Source organism: Chroicocephalus ridibundus, chromosome 20, assembly GCF_963924245.1.
Source record: "Chroicocephalus ridibundus chromosome 20, bChrRid1.1, whole genome shotgun sequence".
NCBI classification, from domain to species: Eukaryota; Metazoa; Chordata; class Aves; order Charadriiformes; family Laridae; genus Chroicocephalus; species Chroicocephalus ridibundus.
Window position 1 is genome coordinate 2,106,223 of NC_086303.1, and position 5,402 is coordinate 2,111,624.

Below are 5,402 nucleotides of genomic sequence, written 5' to 3' on the forward strand. Positions count from 1 at the left end.
AAGCAGAATATCCCTCTCTGTGCCTCCGCTCCCCGGGGAGCCCGGGAGGGGTTGCCCCATCCTCCCAACCCAACCCAACCCACGCCTGGGGACCTGCTGATCCGGGCAGGGGAGAAAAATCGCATGGGAAGGTTAATTGGCAGCAGGGAGACATAAGGTCGTTGGAGCATCTTTTTTTTGGGTTTTTTTTTGGTTTGTTTTTTTTTTTTTTTTTTGCTGCCTGTTTTGCTGCAGCTCTGCGGGTTTGCCCTCCATCCCTCCGGCACGGCATCTTCTCTGTGGGTTTGCCCTCCATCCCTCCATCATGGCATCTTCTCTGCGTCTTTGCCCTCCATCCCTCCGGCACGGCATCTTCTCTGCGTCTTTGCCCTCCATCCCTCCGGCACGGCATCCTCTCTGCCTGTCGGACCAGCCCATCCAGCAGCACCCACCAGCCGGGGCAAAAGCAGGGCACCGAGAATGGCTGCTCGGGGCCGGGGTTGGGGGTGGATTTTACAGCATCCCCCACGGGTCCCTGGCACGGAGGTGATGTTGGTGAGCTTGAATGCTGGAATGCTTTTCCGTGGAGGAAGGCACAGAGCCTCCTCTGTGTTTCCTCCGACTCGCGGTAATTTCATTAACTTCTTTCTTTCATTCAAAGGAGGCCAGACCCCGGCAGCCCGGGACGCGCTGACCCTGGGGAGGCTGCGATGTCTTGCAGGCTGAAATCCATCCTTTCATTGATTCCAGCAGGGCCATCTCCCGGCCCGGCCGATTCCCCTTGGCTGTGCGCGGAAGATTAATCCCCCCCCCAGCTTTCACCCGTTAATGCAATCGCTTCTGGGTGAGGGCGCAGCAGCCTTTTACCGGCTGCTCGAGGTTTATCCCAGGAAGGAGTGAGGGGTTGTATCCAGCCCCAAAAGGGACCAAAAGGCAGCAAAAATCCCCACCCAGGGTGGAAACGGGGCAGGAAGAGCATTTGCCATAGGAAGAAAAATGCATCTTTCCGCAGGAATCAGGTGCAGGAGTCGTGTATGGCCACGAGATCCATCATCCCAGCACCCCTTGGCTTCCTGCTGGGACACCTCTGCCTCGATGGGACCCGGCGTGCTGCCACAAGCCCCCTTCCCATGGGGACCCCCCACCCCATGGGGCGGCTCGATAGGACACGGAGCAGCTGGATTTGGGATAAGGCTTTTTTTTTTTTTTTTTCCAAGGCACCCGCCGCCGGCTCCGGCTGCTGCCGACCCTGCAGGAATGCGCGAGGGCACCGGGAGGCAGAGCCCCTGTTTGTTGTTTTAATAAATAGGGAGCAGACAGATCCGGCGCGGGGAAGCTCTCCTCCGAAGGGCTGGGAAGGAGGGAGGGAGGGAGAGAGGGGAAGACCCCGGCGGAGGGGCTCAGCCCCATCCTGACCCGAGGCAGGGTGATGGGCAGCAGGTGGAGGGGCTCCTCTGCAATGGCTCCTGTCTCCTATATTCTTCTTGGTTCAGGCGAGAGGTTGAGGGGTGACAGGCCGTGGGGTCGAGCCCTGGGGGTTTCTTTTCTCGGGGGCTCGCTGCAAACGTCTTTCCTTCCTTCCCCTGCAGCCTGTAGAAGAGGAGGAGGAGGAGGAGGATGACAACGATGGTGATGACGATGAGGGCTCCCTGCCATGCTGGCTGCAGAGCCCAGCGCAGGCTCACGCTCCCCCTGCTCCCCTGTTTCACGTACTCATCCCAGGGCCTGCGTGGTGATGCGAGAAGGCAGGAGGTGAGGGCTGTGCCCTCCCCAAAAAAGAAATCATGGAATGGTTTGGGTGGGAAGGGACCTTAAAGCCCAGCCAGTGCCACCCCCTGCCCTGGGCAGGGACACCTCCCACCAGCCCAGGTTGCTCCAAGCCCCGTCCAACCTGGCCTTGAACCCCTCCAGGGATGGGGCAGCCACAGCTTCTCTGGGCAACCTGGGCCAGGGGCTCACCGCCCCCACAGCCAAGAATTTCTTCCCCAGATCTCATCTCAATCTCCCCTCTTCCAGTTTGAAGCCATTAAACCTCATCCTATCGCTACATGCCCTTGTGAAAATCCCCAGGGTCAATCCCAAATGCCACCCCCCCACACCCCGGGGTGCACCCCCATGTGTTTTACCCACCCCGTAGGGTTGGTGCCCCGAAGGGACCTGGGCTCTGGGCCTGTCCCAGCAGCAGCCGGTCTGAAGGCACCAGCCTCCAAACCCCGTCCCAGCTCCCAGGGCCTCCCATCAGCCCCAATTTCCTGCAGCCCCCGGTGATAAGAGGCTGATCCTCAGCCGTGGAAACCCGATGCCCCAATGTCAGGGAACGGGCATCCCGGGGGGGCTCTGGAAACGCAGCTGAGAATGAGCAGATCTTGCTGCTTTCCCTCTTGCCAAAGAAAGAAATCCCTTTGGAAGATGGATGTGGTCTTAGTGCCGCTCTCCGGCATTGCGGCCGGACGGCATTGCCCTGATTTCTGCCGCTTGTGGTGTGTTCTGCGTGGTTAAAAGCTGCCAGGCACACCTGCACCCACTGAAGCACCCAATAAACAACCGGGTGTTCATCGTGATTTAATTTCATCCCTTTTTTTTAGGCTTTTTCCGCGATCACTGAAGCCCCAGGGACTAGCGGATCCCACCTAAAGGATCTCTGGTAAGATTTGGGTCCAGGATTACAAACCAAGGCTCTCTCTGGTTTTCCTGTCCCTATTCACCTCCCCTCAGTTGGGGTCCGCCCTGGCCATGCCCAAAAGGAGGGAGAAAACCTAAAATCTCTCTTTCAATCTGGTCTGGGAGCCCCTACCGGGCAGGTGGTGGGTGCTGTGGATTTTGCCAGATGAAGGTGCTGGTGGGATACTGGTTTTGCTGGGCTCGGAGGAGATGTCTCATATCACCCCAGCCCTGTGTCTTGATGCTCTCCACACAACACGGACCAGAAGAGCTGGGAAATTCTGGCTTGTTTATTCCCATCCCATCCAACCCTGTGCCGGGGCTCAGGATACGTCCATTCCCCGACCTCACCCCATCCCTGCACCCCGGTGCTGCCGTGTCCCCTGCCTGTGCTGTGACATCCCTCCGCTCTGCTGAGTCCGGGGGCTTTGTCCTCCCTGCTAGTCTTGTATTTCGGGCAAATTTCTCCCTTTTCAGGTTTTTCTGTGCGTTTTGACCAGATGTTTCAGCCTGGAGCTGCACCTCCCAGACCTGACCACGTTGGCGAGAGACCACCTTCCAGGTTTCGCTATCCCTTTTCCAAGCAGGAATCGATTCAGCTCCGGGACTGCTCCATCCCGGCTGTCGGTCCTGGAGGGTGGAGGGAAGGTGTGATGCTGAGGTAGGAAAACCAAACGCCTCCAAAAAGTCCTCTCCGCTGTAGATGGAGAGCCCTGCGTGAAGGACTGTAACACCAGAGCCGGTGCGTGCCCAGAAATTACACTGATTTAATGGAGCTGGTTTCTAGATTCGTTTGTAGCCATGTGCCGACCGCTGCAGCGATTGAATTAAACCGATTTTCTTGTGGGATTCCTCGCTTGGGAGCGCTGGCATCGGCCGCTCTGCTGCCGGTCCGGCTGGGCAGTTTAATTCCTCGAGGCTGGTTGTTCCCATGGGATTGTGCCTGGGTTGAAGGGCCCAAAGATGGTAGCCCGGGATGGGGATGGCAGCTCCAGGGCTTGTCTTGCCTCCCCTGTTTATAACCGGGGCTCCCTCCGAGGGGGCAGCCGGGGTCTGCTCAAGGGCTGGGGGTTTATTTGCGGCACCGGGACCGAGCGGGAAATTTGGGATCTGCATCACACGCTCCCGCCTGGGCTCCGTCGGGCAAAAACGTGGGCAGCGCACGTGAGTCCAGAACCGAGCCCATTGCAGAAGAAATCCCCGCTTAAGCAGCCAAGATCCGCGTTTTTTTCCACCCAAATAAAGCCTCAGCCAGAAAACGGGCTGTATCCAGGGCAACGCCGATGCCTGGCGGCTTGGGTTTGCTGAGATCCAATCTGCGATCCCTTTGGACCAGCAGAGGGGGAGGATGACACCGGCCATCGCTCCGGGGGCTGCCCGCAGGGGATGGGAGAGGCTCGGGGGGGGGGGGGGGGTGATGGTGGGGGGTGTCTCTCCCCCAGAGCCTCACGGAGATGCTCCACTGCCACCTAGTGACAACGGGACCCCCGAGAGGGAAGGTCAGTGGCCCCGGCTGAGCCCGGTCGAGGGTCCGGGTGTGGAGCTGAACCTTTTCCCCGGTGGAAAAGAGGATTCTCCATGGCGGCTGATTTCTTCCCTGCGAGGACGGAGTGTCCTCCCCCATGGAACCCACTGCGGGCACCTGCCTGGGACAACCCGGCATCGCTCGGGCTCTAAACATCTCTAGAACAGGCTATTACGCCTTAAAAACTTGCCTTTTCCAAAGGAGCTGATGGGAACAAGGTGCTTGTGCTTCTTTGGCTGTAGGTACCCCATTCCCTCCAGCGCCTCCCACGTGCCCCGGCCTCCGGAGCATCCCTCCGCCACCTCCTCGCTCCCACTTTCCCTCCCTTCCCTCGTCGGCGCAGTGAAATTATTCAGTGCCTTTAACGCAATTTACATAATGTTGCGTTCCTAAACTGCCAGCAGCTGCCCGGCCCTGCAATTTATCCTTCCACCCGGCTATTAATGCCTCCCCCCGGGGCGAATATAAAGCGGAAAAATGCTGCGAATCCGAGCCCTGTACTGGAGGAAAAGGAAGAAACGGGGCAGAGGACCCGTGTGCGTTAATATAATTAACCCACCGCAATCCCAAATGGCTTGGGATTCCGTCATTCATCCTTCCACCAAGCTGTTAATGTGCCCACGGCGGCGGGGGGGGGCCGTAAGCGCGCACACGCGTGTGCAAGGCTGCTGCGTTGTCCCCGTCCGTCCCCCCCCCCCCCCTCATTTTTTGGGGGGGTGATTTCCCTCCCGGCATCATCTGGCTCCTCCGTTTGCCACGCGAAATCACGGCGCTCGCCGCTCGATTATACACCTCCGGTCTGTAATTACCTTTGCTCACGCTAATTGTGTAATTGGGAAAGGCAATTACCTGGTGGAATGAGATAGGAAGAGGATCTTGGCTTGCCCTAGCAGCTTGTGGGATCCCTTCCCGGCTGGTCCTGGGGTAAATCAGGAGTAGGGTCCCTACCCGGGGAGGGCACCCCTGTGTTTGCAATACGGCCGCATCCTGCTCACGCGGCAGCTGAAGGTACCCCTTTCCAATCACCCTTTTTTCCCCTTTTGATGCTCGAACTCCAGACTCTCCGGGTTTATTCCAGCGGCGGTGGCTCCCCCCAAATAGCAGCCCCGTTCCCCAGCCCCACACTTGCCAGCCGCCACCTTTCCTGCAAGATTCCCCGTGGCAGGGACACAAAGCGTCTCCCACGGGCTCTCTTTTGCCTTTCTCCGTGTATTTGCAGATGGATGTCCCCAGCGCT

The 5,402-nt window shown here is 58.8% G+C and overlaps 1 long non-coding RNA gene across 2 annotated transcripts; it reads left to right on the top strand.

Moving 5' to 3' along the window:
* LOC134525688 (uncharacterized) lies at positions 1 to 3,402 on the top strand. 2 transcript variants are annotated; one of them, XR_010073831.1, is made up of 3 exons: positions 1 to 1,731; positions 2,565 to 2,623; positions 3,118 to 3,402. It is a non-coding gene; the product is annotated as an uncharacterized LOC134525688 (long non-coding RNA). The 2 variants fall into 2 exon arrangements; XR_010073830.1 differs by having other exon boundaries at positions 3,141 to 3,402.
* Positions 3,403 to 5,402: the final 2,000 nt, after the last annotated feature.